Source organism: Hesperophylax consimilis, chromosome 27 (assembly GCF_061612785.1).
Source record: "Hesperophylax consimilis isolate HC1 chromosome 27, BYU_Hcon_1.0, whole genome shotgun sequence".
In the NCBI taxonomy this organism is placed as follows: domain Eukaryota; kingdom Metazoa; phylum Arthropoda; class Insecta; order Trichoptera; family Limnephilidae; genus Hesperophylax; species Hesperophylax consimilis.
The window spans coordinates 27987166-28005320 of NC_142862.1; the positions used below are offsets into that span (position 1 = coordinate 27987166).

The 18155-nt window shown below is 35.8% G+C and overlaps 1 protein-coding gene across 1 annotated transcript in view; it reads left to right on the plus strand.

Moving 5' to 3' along the window:
* Nucleotides 1-18155, plus strand: part of pwn (calcium-binding EGF-like domain-containing protein pawn) — a 250346-nt gene that overhangs the window by 113471 nt on the left and 118720 nt on the right. The window lies entirely within an intron of this gene.

Genomic DNA, 18155 nt, shown 5'->3' on the forward strand with positions numbered 1-18155 from the left:
CGGCGATTTGCACTAATCTAACTGTGTTAAGTTATTTAAAACTTTTGCGCACTGTATTTAGACGATAGTTGTTATTTAAATTTGATTTTTACGTGGGATTTCAAAGATATCACATTTAACACCTAGTTTTTTTACGATATCGAAGTGTCATGGCGATTACCAGAAGTGGTGTTTATTTTAGTTTTTTATCACTTTTAGGCACTGTTTTAGGCAAAATTATCCATGAAACTGATATTGTATGTTCGAATTTGATATTAGAAGTCGGATTTCGCTAATATCACGCTTTACACATAGTTTTCTGGGTTTTTATAGGAGCTAAAATTTTGACATATTCACTGTTTGACGTTTAAGTAATAAGATACATTTACGACTACCAATGAGCGTAGAATGGTGGTCGAGAGAACTAAAATGTTTTATGTATATTACATGCAATATATATATTTTTTAACATTAACTCCACACAGGAGACCCTGAGGAAAATAATTTTCTTCAGGGCCTATGTTGTCTCCGGGGATGTTGTGTGAAAGGTTTTTTTTGAGGAAAGGAAAGAAGTTCTGGGTAAAGAAAAAGGTATGATGAGGGGTGGGTATGAATCCGTTCCTCCTACTGCAGTGTAAGGTGATAGGTCAAGAGAGTCCGACTGGAGAGGTCAAAGGGTCTCCTTCAACCTGACTCTCTAGATCCGTCCCAACATGCAGAAGATGGGCATACTCTTCCGCCACCAAAAACTGGACAAACCTCACCCCGCTAGCCCGGGCACTACTGTTTCTCTCCAAACGTAGCGAAACACAGAGATGCTGGTTATCAGATGAATGGTTGCTGATGCGGCCGGCAGTACCTATACCCGCCTTCTAAATGGATATATTTATGATAGTATAATATATTGCATTAGGCTCTGTTATAAATTAGGGAGCAAACTGAATCACTTTATTTAACAATAAATATACACTATACATGATATGACTAGGCACTTTTTACAGTAAATACTCAGATACAGGCTAGTTCCTGTGGTTCTTTAGGAAAGGTGACCTTTGGTTGTTTTTGAGCAAGATAGAGTTTTTAATGAAACCTAACCTTTTATATGAAAAGACAGTTGACAAACTTCAAATTCAAAAGGCCGCAAAACAGGAATCGGCCTTGCCGACACGACTTAATTACAAACAAATAGCAGAGGCGAGAACCTTTCATAAACAATATAATCTAACCTTCATAGGTGTCACTAGTGGTACATAATTAAAATTATACAAGGCTCAACCATAACCGTTGAATTGCATTTTGTTTTCCAGTCCACATCGAGAATGTAAATCTGCTGACCGGTCAGCCCGGAGACGTCATCGTATCCGCTTCAGGCGACCAGGACTTTGTCTCTATCGACTTCAAGAGGTCTTATACGACTGAGGCGACCTCCACGCAGTACCGGCCCAGCAGCGTTGTCACACCTACCGAAGGTACAACTTAAAATACAACTAACTAACTATCCATCATGCTGTTTCCCGCTAACCAACCGCCAAACGACTCGGTTCATTTAATGAGTATCTGGCTACTTGATCGTGCCATGTCTTCCTCGGGCGTCCCCGACTTCTGTTACCATTCACATTTGCATCACATATACTCTCCTTCCACCCCTTTGTTCATTCATTCGCTCTACGTGCCCAAACCATCTAAGTGTTCATTTCTTAATCATCAGGCGTGCACTTTTAGCGAATCTTCATATTTTTCTTACGGCACAAACGCCTCAGGGATCTCCAGCATTCAGCTTACTTCCATCCTTATCTGCCAATTCACTGCTTCACTGGGTAGGTACCAGCAATCCAGTAAGCGGACAACTCAACACAATGAATAACTGTATGAACTAACTTTATAAAGTCATGAACAGTGATGAAACAAAAACTAGGTTAAACAGGTTTCGTAGGTTAATTTTATAAGTTGGTTTTTTCCATATTTTTTAATGACTTTGTGTCGCTGTTTAAAGGTGTGTTTAATTGTCATTGTGTTGAGTTATAACGGAACTAACAAATCCATTGTAGACTGCTAACTTCGCTTCTTTGGACCATTTTTTTTAAAGTGAGTTTTTAAAGCTTTTTTTTTACAAAGCCACTGGGTCAAGAATTTTAGTTTTCAGCAAAAAAAAATTAAATAAGGAAATGCATAAGAACATTCGAGTATCTATAAATTTTGACCATCTATCGGATGATGAGCTCTCTTTTCGCTCAAATGTTGTGATAATCATTGAAGACTCGACTTATCACTCCCTTAACTTTACTCACACTTTAGTAAAAGCACATCTTTAAAGGGGGGGCCTAAGGGCCAAGCCTTGAGCCAAACGGCGACTGGCGCTATTATTCTTTCTTTTCTTATCCCGTCTCCCATCCTCTCCTGGACTCTCTATATCTAATCGTTTTATTACCTGTCGTGTTTTATAGCTATCTTATATAAGATAAAACAGAGCCTGAATCATGCGGTACTTACTATTGAAGAACTTGACAACGCACTCATCAAGATGATTAAACTCGAACAGGAAGTCTTCTTTCACAACGATCTTATTCTATTAAGTTCTAATCAAATGTGTTCTTCTGGTCTTCAAAAGTTGAAACCTTTTATTGACCACCATGGTTTTCTCAGGGTGGGCGGTAGGCTAACAAATTCTGCACTTCCATCCGAAAGTAAACATCCCATTTTACTACCTAAATCTAGTCATTTGACCAGGTTGTTAATTGATAACTATCACCGCGCATATCTTCATGTCGGACCGTGCACTCTCCAATTTCTTATTCAACGCAAATATTGGATTATGTCCGGTCGTACCGTCATTTGATCCCAGTTATCAAAATGTGTCACTTGCCACAAGTTTAGGGCCACCGCACATCCACCTATGATGGCGGATCTGCCATCCTTTCGTGTCCAACCTAGTCGTAGAGCAAAACGATACCTAACTGGGGTATTCAAATATTTTCATTCTTCACATCAACGTGAAGTAATTTCAGACTACCTTGCCCAAAAGGGCATTCTGTGGACATTTAATCCTCCCGCCAGTCCACATTTTGGTGGGCTGTGGGAATCCGGAATCAAATCGGTAAAACATCATTTAGTAAGAGTTGTCGGTGATACTTCCCTAACATTTGAGGAGTTTACCACGCTTCTTACTACCATCGAAGCTATTCTAAATTCACGCCCTCTCTGCCTCTTATCGGTTGATGCCCTTACACCCGGCCATTTTCTGATAGGAGGATTCCTTTTGGGACTTCCCGAATATGACCTGTCCGATACTGAGTCAAACCGATTAAGTCGTTGGCAACACATACAAAAGATGTCTCAGCACTTTTGGCGACGTTGGAATGTAGAGTACCTTAATACTCTACAACAATGTGCAAAATGGTTGAACGACCGACCCAATTTAAAGATTGGTCAATTAGTGCTAGTCAAGGACGAACGATTTCCCCCCATGCGATGGACGTTAGGGCGAATTATCGCAGTTCATCCGGGGAAGGATGATATTGTTCGAGTTGCCATACTCAAAACAAATAAGGGCACCCTTGTCCGTCCAGCGATTAAATTATGTCCCTTGCCCATAGAATAACTCATTTCACTTCAATACTCAGCAACATTTTTATCATATAGCCATCAGTACTAGGTTGCTCTATTAATATGTTTATTTTTTTATAAAATATATTGTATCACAAACTGCTCAATATTAAAAACAACAAACACAATCAAATATCTAGGAATAATCATAGATAAAAATCTGAAATGGAAAGACCAAACATGTCAAGTTGTAAAAAAGATTAGAAAACTAAAAGAATCAGAAATTTTGTTGTCGATAAAAAACCTATATTTAATATACTATGCTTTGGGTCAATCAACTTTACAATATGCCACCATTAGTTGGGGATCCGCATATAAAACTAAACTCCTTCCAATAGAAGTCGTGCAGAGAATAATTATTAAAATCATATTAAAAAAACCTTTGGACTACCCAACAGACTGCTTATTCGAAGAATTTCAAGTACCTCCTTTTAAAGATCTGTACATTAAAAATTCATTCATTCAAATCATAAAAGAAAAAGAAATGTACCTATTTCTAACTGAAAACCGCACTCGACTTAAATACATTTTTCCATGTTCAAAATTAAACACTTCCTTTGCACAAAATTACTATACATACCAAGGAAGAACATTTTTCAATCAACTCCCTGAGGAAATCAGAATCATCAGTTCAGCAATACTGGCAAAGATACACTGATCGATACTGATATGTATTGAAGACGAAACAGACCTGCCAAATTAAGTAATTTTCATTATGTCTGATGGGAAAATAACAAGTGTTTAAGTATAAAGAAGAAGAAAATAAGTAAAGAAATGAAAACCAAAGAAACGCTCGTAAATATTTTCATTTTTATTGTGATTATTTTTAAAAGAAATTATTTTCGTTTGGTTCTATAGAACCTTTTATTGTAATAGAAGAGATTTTTCTTTTGTTTTTTAAACAGTGGGTACAGTTCTTAAAATGAAGAAGAATGAGAATAATTATTTCAGGTAATAAGACTGTAGGCTACGTGATAAAAAGACTGTTTAACTTCTGATTCCTATACAATTGTGATAAAAACTTTAGTTGTTACCTTGGTAAGCTAAGAAGTTACTGCTGTTCCTAGGTGATTGTCATTTTAAATAAAAAACTTATCTTTGAAAAATTTATAATGTGTGTTTTATTTCTCATTTCATTATTATTAACAAGATAGGTACACCCTATGTGTGTAGGTACCTGTTAATTTATCAATGTTTTAACCGCCAATTTCTACAAACTTCATTTTTCAAATATGATTACAAACAATTTATTAAAAAAATATCAGTCGCATAAACTAATTAGCCATACCTACATTAATAAGTTTAAGATATGGCATTTAAATCAATTAGCTTAGGTTTGAAATATGACCAACTCTTTGATTAAAGCACTTAGCTTAGAGCCATTATTTGCATGCCTAGACGGTTAAGTCATTTAGCTTGGAACAAGAAATAATAAACCTAAGCGGTTTAGTCATTTAGCCTAGAATAAGAAACAATAATCATAGGCGGTTAAGTCATTTAGCCTGGAACAAAAAAAAGTAAAATATAGGTCATTTTGTATTAAGCGACATTTATCTTCGTTAAAAATAGGAATATTAGAAAAAAAAATGAATCCGAAAATGGGGAATATGTTATAAAAACAGTAATATCCTTCTTTTTAAAAAAAATAATGCTATTTGCTAAAGTTATATATTTTTTTTCTAAAAATCGGAACTTTAAACTGCTCTTGTGTAAAGTTTAAAAAATGTCGGTTAATACAAATAGCCCGGAACCCGTCGATATGTACTTTTTCCTTTCCCTAGATTCATAACCTTATCTAAGAGGAACATTATTCATAAACATTCGTCTCACAGACGACTAAATTTAAGTGACGAGTTTTGGGGTACTTGTAAATAAAATAAATAAATTAAGTATGACACTCTTTAATATGTTTAATTAGGTAACAAAAAAATAAATAAACGAGTTAAAATTAAATTTCATCGGTACATTCCACACACATGAGGCCGCGATGGTCCATGCACATATACTTTTTGCATTGCTTGCATTGGAACCTTGTCATATGCCGTTTTTTTATAATCCTAATAACCACAAACCTTTTTTTGAGTACCACTTAGACCAGGTGAGGCAATGGTAGGCATTTCATCTAAAACTTCGGCGATTTTCCTTTTTAGGCATTTCTTCAAAGTTGGCATTTCGTGTCTTTTACGTAACCATGTCGTTATCACTGTCGGAATCTGTCGGTACCATTTCATCTAATTCCACATGATCTTCGACATCACTGATTTCTACATCCTTTTGCTGACTGGTAAAATCATCATCACCAGAATCAGATAAACGATTCAAATAGTCATCAATTTGCCGATCATCCATTCTAAAATAAAATAAAAAGATTTGATGTAAAATACACACAATAATATATTTTTAACGATAAAATAAGATGTAACTATAAATAATAACTCATATAGAATAATATCATATACTTACTTTTACTCTATATAACCAGAACTCATCAAAAACAATGTTTTCAAAATAACTTGCAGTCTCGTCAAAAGTTACACTATTCATAAACATTCGTCTCTCAGACGTTCAAAGGTCTATAACTTGTCCACAAGACTTCACTGCGAGGTAAGCACACCCGCGTTACTAATGAACAAGCGATCTAGGAAGGTACTTGAGAGGTCATCTTTCTATCTCTATCACTCGAGACACTAGAAACAAATTTACGTTTTGTGCTGTCTGTGGGACGAATGGTTATGAATCTAGGGTTAATAAAAAAAAAATATATATATATTGCATTTGGCTCAACCCATAACCTTCGAATTGCATTTTGTTTTCCAGTCCACATCGAGAATGTGAATCTGCTGACCGGTCAGCCCGGAGACGTCATCGTATCCGCTTCAGGCGACCAGGACTTTGTCTCTATCGACTTCAAGAGGTCTTATACGACTGAGGCGACCTCCACGCAGTACTGGCCCAGCAGCGTTGTCACACCTACCGAAGGTACAACTTAAAATACACCTAACTAACTATCCATCATGCTGTTTCCCGCTAACCAACCGCCAAACGACTCGGTTCATTTAATGAGTATCTGGCTACTTGATCGTGCCATGTCTTCCTCGGGCGTCCCCGACTTCTGTTACCATTCACATTTGCATCACATATACTCTCCTTCCACCCCTTTGTTCATTCATTCGCTCTACGTGCCCAAACCATCTAAGTGTTCATTTCTTAATCATCAGGCGTGCACTTTTAGCGAATCTTCATATTTTTCTTACGGCACAAACGCCTCAGGGATCTCCAGCATTCAGCTTACTTCCATCCTTATCTGCCGATTCACTGCTTCACTGGGTAGGTACCAGCAATCCAGTAAGCGGACAACTCAACACAATGAATAACTGTATGAACTAACTTTATAAAGTCATGAACAGTGATGAAACAAAAACTAGGTTAAACAGGTTTCGTAGGTTAATTTTATAAGTTGGTTTTTTCCATAGTTTTTAATGTCTTTATGTCACTGTTTAAAGGTGTGTTTAATTGTCATTGTGTTGAGTTATAACGGAACTAACAAATCCATTGTAGACTGCTAACTTCGCTTCTTTGGACCATTTTTTTTAAAGCAAGTTTTTAAAGCTTTTTTTTACAAAGCCACTGTGTCAGGAATTTATGTTTTTCAGCAAAAAAAAATAAATAAGGAAATGCATAAGAACCGGATGATGTGCTCTCTTTTCGCTCAAATGTTGTGATAATCATTGAAGTCTCGACCTGTCACTCCCTTAACTTTACTCACACTTTAGTAAAAGCACATCTTTAAAGGAGGGGCCTAGAGCCAACCTTGAGCCAAACGGCGACTGGCGCTAGTAGAAACTCCAAGTTCCATCGCAATTATTCTTTCTTTTCCTATCCCATCTCCCATTCTCTCCTGGACTCTCTGTATCTAATCATTTTATTATCTGTCGTGTTTTATAGCTCTCTAAGATAACTCTATTAGTTTAATTTCAATCAAATTGTAAAAAAAGCTTCTTTATTAATTAACCTCACAGCTGTCACCGGTACGGGCTATGCAGTGCCAGAGATTGAGGCCGCTCCAGTTCCTGCTGCTCCCCACAGACCCACCCCTCCCAGGAGGACCACGCAACAGCCCCCTTTCAGGTGTGTTTTCCTATTAAATAACAAAAGTGATTAGTTTTAGTGATAAAACGCAATACAAATCCTTCATCAGCCATTGTCAAGAGTCTGTGTTTTTGGTCTGCCATGTATTTCTGTCTAACTGTAACGCATTGGATTTTTTAACACTACACTTGGAAATTCTTTGTTATCCTTTCGATTAGCAGATACGCAAATGTCATAATTTTTTAAGGGCCCGCTTGAAAGAAGCATTGAAGAATAGGGGTTCAGACCTGAAACAACAAAAGCCCGTTCCTCAAGATCAAGCGTCACCAAAATATCCAATGAGATAAGCCCCCTGCATTATAAATCTTCCCGATTGAAAAATATTCAGGAAACTATCGGAAAAATTGTATTTTTTATAATAATATATACGTAATTTGCGTGTACTCACAAACAAAGTTTTATTCCTTGATTTTTTCTAGTGTTTGCCATGTAATGCAAACACTTTCTCACCACACAAGAGGTCATTTTGGCACTCTTTATTTATTAATTTTCTGGAATTTATTTATTAATTTTTCGTTTTTTATGCAATTAGTTAGAGATAGCACTCAACCTTATGCAATGAGTGTGACGTAGTTTAGCACTAAAACTATGAAATCGAAAACACAACAATTTGAGAGTTGTACAACACGTCTATATGTGTTGTGAAGTCATTGGTTCTATTTAATATGTTCACTAATGTAATGGATGTGTTGTGTGTGTTCAACAGTTGCATGATAATGGAAGTCCACTACGAGTCGCATTGCATAATGGATTGGCTCATCGTGGTCGTAATTATCATCATCGTGATCGCACTGGTCTGCCTGTGTATTTGGTGGTATGTTACATTTATATCTTAATTTTTTTTTATTAACTCTTTACTAACAAAACAAAATAACTTTTTTTTTTTTTTGGTATAATTCACCTCATTAGGCTGAGCCTGTTCCGAGGTGGCGGGAGTTTAATCTAATTGCATTGTCACATAGTTTGACACGGAGTGACGTGCATTTTATGCACGGCTGCTCGAGTTTAACACACTATGGACGTGCTTATTAATTAAAAATATAAAATGTGACCTAAAAAATATAAATAATAACAACCGTAAAGTATTTGAAAGTGCGAAATAACCTCGAATTAATCATAAACCTGGTACACAAATGTCATAATTTTGAAGGGCCCGCTTTCCATTGGGCAGCATTGAAAAATAGGGAGTCAGACCTGAAACAACAAAAGCCAGTTCCACAAGATCAAGTGTCACCAAAATATCCAATGAGATAAGCCCCCTGCTTCATAAATCTTTCCGATTGAAAAATATTCAGGAAACTATCGGAAAAATTGTATTTTTTATAATAATATATAATTTGCGTGTACTTGCGAAACAAAGGGTCAATATAGGTTTTGTCCGAACGCTCATAGAAGATTGCAATCCCTTAATGCAATGTTACCACTGCCTTGGTTTCGGGCATACTTCCCTAAAATGTCTGAACAAAATGAAAAAGCCCAGATGCATACACTGTTGTGCAAAAAATCATTATTTTAGCGAATGCGAAAAAAAACCAAAGATATTGTAAAATGTTATAACTGTGAAAAAAACAATGCATCGTTTGGGACAAAAAATAATTCTGAACATAGTGCAAGTAGCGAAAAATGCCTTTACCGAAAAAGAATGTCCATCATAGCACAACAGAGAATCGACTACGAATAAGTCATGCATGACTTTATAACCGAGGCAATTGACAAATTAACTAAAGTTTCACAGTATATTTGCGATGAATCAATACAATGTAATGATTTATTAAATAAAGTCACAACTACATCTGTTGTTCTACATCAAAACATTTGAAGTTTACAAAAATATCTAAAAGAGTTTGTACTAACATTAAACCTTCTTGAAATATTACCGGACATCATTGTGTTAACAGAGGCGCATTTAAATATAAATAATGCTGACACCCGGTACGATATACCTAACCACACATATCACTCGTCTACAACTCATGTTAACAAATGCGCAGTGGTATTGAAATTCTAAATATTAAAATTCTTATACATACTTATGATAGATAATTTATTGATTGTTTATACTTATTATTATATGATTTGAAATATTTGTTGTATAATACAACTTCACCTTTGAAAATGCAACAAATCTGCGCAACGTCCAACGGTAACACTTTATTATGATATGAAAATAATATTATTTTTCAAAATTTAACATCTTACTTTACTAGATAAAATGACGATCTTTCAAAATCAATTTGTGTTTTCTTCTAGAAAAATGTCCATACATCTAAAACTGGCCTCAAAAATGCCAAATTTCAGGTCAAGTCTACCTATTTCGCCTTAAGAAACAACTCAACGACTACATAAAAGACAAGAAGATAATAAGTCCCCATCAATTTGGCTTTAGGAACAATCTCAGCACACGAGATGCAATTGCTAAACTAACATCGACAATAATGCAAAAGTTAGATAATGGAGATAAGTGTCATGGTATCTTCATTGACCTCCGCAAGGCATTCGATAGCATATCACATTCCAAACTCATAGAAAAACTAAAGCAAATTGGAATAGATGGAATAGCGCTATCATGGTTCCAAAGTTATTTAAAAGAGAGAATCCAATATGTCGAAATAAATAATAGCTTAAGGGAACCCGAAACCGCATCTTTTGGCATACCGCAAGGAACTGTCATCGGTCCAATCCTTTTTACATAGAAATGTAAATAATTTGTTCACACTCCCAATAGTTGGAGATATCATATCGTATGCAGACGATACTGTACTAATAACAAAAGGAAAAACATGGGAGGGAACAACAAGGGTAGCAAATTCCAACATAAACATTCTCAAAATATGGTTTGACCAAAATTGCTTGTCACTAAATACTGAGAAAATATATTTTATCCCATTCTCATTGAAAAAAAAAACGTCGAAAATAATGTTACAATTAAAATCCACTCTTAACTCACTAAATAACTAACCATCACCCCGTTCCCGAGGACGGACCGCCAAACAACTCGGTCTTGGCACACACTCCTTGCCTTATTCACATTCATACATCGCCTCATACATACTCTTCTATTATTCTGACTCTTGACATGGCCCGACTCAACTATTTGATTCACTTGGTCGTGCCATGTCTTCCTCGGGCGTCCCCGACTTCTGTTACCATTCACATTTGCATCACATAAACTCTCCTTACACTCCTTTGTTCATTCATTCTCTCTACTTGCCAAAAAACCATCTAAGTGTTCATTTCTTAATCATCAGGCGTGCACTTTTAGCGAATCTTCATATTTCTCTTACGGCACAAACGCCTCAATTTCTAATCTAATTTCATCTAATTTCTACAGCATTCAGCTTACTTTCATCCTTATCTGCTAGTTCACTGCTTCACTGGGTAGGTGCCAGCAATCCCGTAACCGGACAACTCAACACAATGAATAACTGTATGAATTAACTTTATAAAGTCATGAACGGTGATGAACCAAAAACTAGGTTAAACAGGTTTCGTAGGTTAATTTTATAAGCCGGTTTTTTCCATAGTTTTTAATGTCTTTATGTCACTGTTTAAAGGTTTGTTTAATTGTCATTGTGTTGAGTTATAACGGAACTAACAAATCCATTGTAGACTGCTAACTTCGCTTCTTATCCCGTCTCCCATCCTCTCCTTGACTTTTTGTATCTAATCGTTTTATTATCTGTCATGTTTTATAGCTCTCTAAGATAACTCTATTAGTTTAATTTCAATCAAATTGTAAAAATTGCTTCTTTATTAACTAACCTCACAGCTGTCGCCGGTACAGGCTATGCAGTGCCAGAGACAGAGGCCACTCCAGTTCCTGCTGCTCCCCACAGACCCACTCCTCCCAGGAGGACAACGCAACAGCCCCCTCTAAGGTTTGTTTTCCTATTAAATAACAAAAGTGATCATCGAATTTTCCTTGATATTTCATTAGTTTTAGCGATAAAACGCAATACAAAACCTTCATCAGCCATTGTCAACAGTCTGTGTTTTTGGTCTGCCATGTATTTCTGTCTAACTGTAACGCATTGGATTTTTTAACGCTACACTTGGAAATTCTTTGTTATCCTTTCGATTAGCAGATACGCAAATGTGATAATTTTGAAGGGCGGCTTTCCACTTGGCAGCATTGAAGAATAGGGGGTCAGACCTGAAACAACAAAAGCCAGTTCCACAAGATCAAGTGTCACCAAAATATCCAATGAGATAAGCCCCCTGCTTCATAAATCTTCCCGATTGAAAAATATTCAGGAAACTATCGAAAAAATTGTATTTTTTATAATAATATATAATTTGCGTGTATTCACAAACAGAGTGTTATTCCTTGGTTTTTTCTAGTGTTTGCCATGTAATGCAAACACTTTCTCACCACACACGAGGGCATTTTGGCACTCTTTATGCAATTAGTTAGTGTGACGTAGTTTAATGCTAAAACTATGAAATCCAAAACACAACAATTGGCGTTTCTTTTGCTTACCACTTCGATAGCTGTACAACAAGTCTATATGTGTTGTGACGTCATTGATTCTATTTAATATGTTCACAAATGTAATGAATGTCTTGTGTGTGTTGGACAGTTCCAAGGCAGCCTCCAACTGGTCGCAGTGCAAAGTGAATAGTAAGGTCGTCTTGGCAGCAGTTCTCGTTATTCTCGTCTTCCCGTATATTTGGTGGTATATTACATTTATATCTTAATATTTTTTTTATAACTCTTTACTAACCAATCAAAATAACATATTTTTTTTGTTGTATAATCCACCTCATTAGGCTGAGCCTGTTCCGAGGTGGCGGGAGTTTAATCTAATTGCATTGTCACATAGTTTGACCCGGAGTGACTTGCATTTTGTGCACAACTGCTCAAGTTTAACACACTATGGACGTGCTTATTAATTAAAAATATAAAAAGTTACCTAAAAAATATAAATAATAACCACCGCAAAGGATTCAAAAGTGCGAAATAACCTCAAATTAACCATAAACCTGTTAGAAGAAACCTGGAAACAAGAGAGAAACAATTTACAGGAACAAATCAGGATCTTCAAAAAAAATCAAAAATCACTTAACTCGAAAAAAAAATTAACCAAAATTGTACGCAATGGTACTAAAAGAATGAACGGTACAAATTGAAGACCCATAATATTTTTGAAATATGTCATGCTAAGAAATTTAATAAATTAGTTTTGTATGTTAGAAAGGAATCATGAAAGATGTCTAAATGTAGTAATTTTTCGTGATGGGTGTATGTTGTGATTGCGCGAGTAATAACTGAATTGTTTGCTGCATTGGTATTGTTGGCTTCAATATGAAATAGTGTAGTGTGCCTGGTACGCCTCGTTGGAACATTTAAACCAATGACGGATAGCAATTCAGGACTATCTATTTTATTATTTAGCAGATTATGTAGAAACAACAGGTCTGACAATGTGCGTCTTTTTTGTAAAGTTAACATATTATTTGTATTGTTGTATTTCTTGAGTAAATGTTTCGAAAATTTATTCTGTATACTTTCTACTAAATCTATGTATACCTTATATTGAGGATTCCATATTGTGGAAGCATACTCCAGTGGACTTCTGACCAATGAACAAAATAACATTTTCAGAGTCTTAGCACTTTTGAAAACTTTGCATATTCTTAATAAGAAACCTAGCATTCTGTAGGATTTTGAAATAATGTGTTCAATGTGCTTGTCAAAAATTAATTTGCTATCTAAGTAAACACCTAGATCTTTTCACGTAGACATAGGTTGTAAAGGTTTGTTATTCAAGTTGTATGGATAGATGATTTTGTTTTTATTTCTAGTAAATGTAATCGAGTGACATTTAGATATGTTTAAGGACAATAAATTTGATTCACAATATATGCACAAATTATCAAGATCGCTTTGCAATTCCATACAATCGGATAAACACTGTATAGCTTTATAAATTCATATAGGACACATCAATTAAAGTAACTAAAATATTGAAAAACAGAAAAGTGACCAACTGCGCAATGTAAGAATAGAAACAACCGGCCCAATCTGAAAGATATTACTTGATAAAAGTGACCAACTGCGCAATGTAATAATAGAAACAACCGGCCCAATCCGAAAGATATTACTTGATAAAAGTGACCAACTGCGCAATGTCATAATATAAACAACCGGCCCAATCCGAAAGATATTACTTGATAAAAGTGACCAACTGCGCAATGTAATAATAGAAACAACCGGCCCAATCCGAAAGATATTACTTGATAAAAGTGACCAACTGCGCAATGTCATAATAGAAACAACCGGCCCAATCCGAAAGATATTACTTGATAAAAGTGACCAACTGCGCAATGTAATAATAGAAACAACCGGCCCAATCCGAAAGATATTACTTGATAAAAGTGACCAACTGCGCAATGTCATAATAGAAACAACCGGCCCAATCCGAAAGATATTACTTGATAAAAGTGACCAACTGCGCAATGTAATAATAGAAACAACCGGCCCAATCCGAAAGATATTACTTGATAAAAGTGACCAACTGCGCAATGTCATAATAGAAACAACCGGCCCAATCCGAAAGATATTACTTGATAAAAGTGACCAACTGCGCAATGTAATAATAGAAACAACCGGCCCAATCCGAAAGATATTACTTGATAAAAGTGACCAACTGCGCAATGTAATAATAGAAACAACCAGCCCAATCCGAAAGATATTACTTGCTAAACAAAGGGTCAATATAGGTTTTGTCCGGGCGCACATAGAAGATTGCAATCCTTTAATGCAATGTTACCACTGCCTTGGTTTCGGACATACCTCATGAACAAGCCCAGATACATACACTGATGTGCAAAAAATCATTATTTTAGCGAATGCGAAAAAAAACCAAAGATATTGTGAAAATACAAATAAAAATAACTGTGAAAAAAACAATGCATCGTTTGGGACAAAAAATAATTCTGGACATAGTGCAAGTAGCGAAAAATGCCTTTACCGAAAAAGAATATCCATCATAGCACAACAGAGAATCGACTACGAATAAGTCATGCATGACTTTATAACCGAGGAAATTTACAAATTAACTGAAGTTTCACAGGATATTTGCGATGAATCAATACAATGTAATAATAAGATCTCGATACAGGAATGCCCTAGTGAGATGTGCAGAGTATGTTTTTTATGTAAAAACTGTTTTTTAAATAAATAAATAAATAAATAAAAAAAAAAATAAAAAAAAAAATAAAAAAATAAAATAAAATAAAATAAATAAAAAAATTATTAAATAAAGTCACAACTGCATTTGTTGTTCTACATCAAAAAAATTGAAGTTTACAAAAATATCTAAAAGAGTTTGTACTAACATTAAACCTTCTTGAAATATTACCGGACATCATTGTGTTAACAGAGGCGCATTTAAATATAAATAATGCTGATACCTGGTACGATATACCTAACCACACATATCACTCGTCTACAACTCATGTTAACAAATGCGCAGTGGTATTGCGGTGTTTATACTGAATAAACACAACAATGTTACAGTTACCGAAATTACTATGCAATTAGCAAACTGCTTAAAACTGCGTGTAAAAGTGAATCTGTCGCACGCATGGATCTGATCAACATCATTTTATAATAGAAATGGAACAATTATTACTAACTATAACTCTAAAGGATACTTGCAATATCGTCATTGGCGATATCAATAGAAATTTTGATGGCAGTATATATAGTAAAGCGAAAGAAGACTATATAAATGTAATGATATCACTAAATTACAAAACATATATAAATAATGCTACACGAAATGTGATTGGACAAACACCTTCCTGCATCGATCACATATGGCGCAACTCAAATAACATTGAAAAAACCATGTCAATATTATGGAAAACCAATATTACTGACCACTACACCTGTATATTCATTCACAATATTGATAAAAGAAATATCAAATCTAATCAAATTGGCGAAACAATATGAAAAAAAAAATTTAATTAGGAAATTTAAGGAGCAAATTTTAAAATGGAAAAATCGTCATCGGCTTCACTGGAAGCACTGTCAGCCGCTAACAGATATAACTATGCTTTCTTCTTCTCTGAGACCAGTGCTTTAACCTCATCATCCCACCATGCATCACCTTTGTTCCTACCTTGCGAACTTATTCCACACACCTCTCTAGCAGATTCACAAAGACTCACTTTTATGTGGTTCCATGTTTCGTCTATGCTTAGACCCCCCATTTCCTTCTCATTCAATCTCATCTCTGTACAATTTACATACTTACTTCTCACATTATCTTTTTGCAGTTTTTCTATTTTGACTCTTGTTGGAGTTGAAACCGTTTTCACTTTAGAGCGCCAACAAGTTTACAAAAAATCAAGTTAAAACAAGAAACAAGACACTACCAGAAAGTGATCAGTTTCAACCTCAGCCCCTCTGAAAACTCTTGTGTCCTCGGTAACGGCTCTCAACCTAGAGTCAATAACTACAAAATAAATAATTGACCTCTCATTTTCTCTTTCCCACTTATATTGGTGGATACCTTTATGATCGAAGAAAGTATTTGACACAAACAGGTTCCACTCCAAACATACTTCATGTATTCTGTTCCCATTGTCTTTCGTTCTTTTATCCCCAAACATACCTAAAACCGATTCAAATCCGTCACCTCTAATTCCTACCCACCCATTCAAATCGCCTGCCATGATAATCCTTTCATTCTTATTTTTTAATCTCATTACATCATTCACACCAGTCCAAAAATGATCTTTCTCTTCGTCATTTTCAGAATTAACAGGGACATAGCAAACAACAAGAAATACCCGCGTCAAACCGATTTTGAATCTAATCCACATTGCTCTCGGACTTACACATTCATATTGCAACATACATTCAATCATTCTGGGAGACAGTAGCTCTGCAACACCCTGACACGCCCTCTCCGTATCTGAACTCCCAGACCAAATGACGAGCCTATCGTTATACTGTGTTGTACCACTCCCTTTTTTCATACTCTCTGTTATACAAAATACGTCCAAACATTTGCTAACCATTGTATCACACAATTCATTAATCTTTCTTTCTATTCCTCCTCTAATATTCGATGTACCAATTGGACATTGTTCAAGTTCCTTCCTCCTCTTTGCGCTACCGAAGGGCTGGCGATGTGGAGGCTCATCCACACCTGTGTCGGCCATTCCCTTCTACGAACTGCTTATCTAGTCTAACATATTGATATTTAGGTATAAAGCACTAACATACAACTAATACAATATTTAACTTAATCCTAACTCCACCAAAAACTGGTCCAAATGAAGAAAATTAACTCTAAAACAAAAAGTATCTTATCACTATTACAAAAATAAACTTTTCACTGCATAATTGTTTGTAATTACTCCATATACTCATTGTAGAAATGTATTATATATTTGTACAGCGCCCTTGAGGTGATTTTGCACTAAAACAGCGCCATACAAATCATCCAAATATTATTATTATTATAGGTAGAAGACGAGGTCTCAGTTCAAGTCACACGCCTCGCAAACCAACTGCCGGCTTCTCTGGAATTCAACGTGCAGCTTATTTAACTCCACCGAGTGGCAGCTGTAATTCAATGCCAACGCGTGTCTAGAAGTCTTGCTATGTAAGCGGACAGTTCCTGCCGCTACAGTATCAAGATGATTCTACAGGTGTTGTATTAGTATTTTACTAGAAGAAACCTGCAGACAAGCAGCCATGTGGCAGCTTCGTGGGACTATCTAAACATTGTCTAAAAAAAAAAAATTTAATAATTTTCATTCAATAAAGGTTTAAAAAAAATATTTTATTTTTTAAAATATTCAATATTCAGGTCTTTAAAATTCAAAAAAAAAAAAAAAAACTAATTAAAAAATGTTTATTAATTTAGAATTAAGAAAATTAAATAAGATTTCCCCTGAATATGTTGGGCCGGGGACCCCCACACTGAATGAATATATGTACAACTGATTGATAAATAAAAATGCTAGGGAGGAGTGGTTAGAATCGATTAAAAGAGCATAAAGAGTAGAGTAGTTTTAAAGGTTGTGACCTCCGCTAATTAAATCTTAGTGGACGTCACAGCCCGCGGACCACCAACAGCCCGCGAATGAAAGCAGCGCGTTGACCCCGCCCTCCCCAAAGTCGGGAGAGGGGGATTGCGCAATAAATACGGCGCGCCAGCCTTCAGCAGGGCTCTCTCTGCCTTGGACCTCCACCAGCTACTCTACTCTCGCTCTTCCTAATTGCTTCTCTCTGGATCTCAACTTAGATCTTCTTTGACTTGGCTTCCCCCTGGATTCCTGCCTCTGCCTGCCTCCTCCCGCACCGAGGGTAAAGCAGATTCCGGCCCCAAAGTGAGCAAGGATAAAGAAGATTCCTGTACCGACCGGAGCAAGGATAAAAGCAGATTCCTGTACCGACC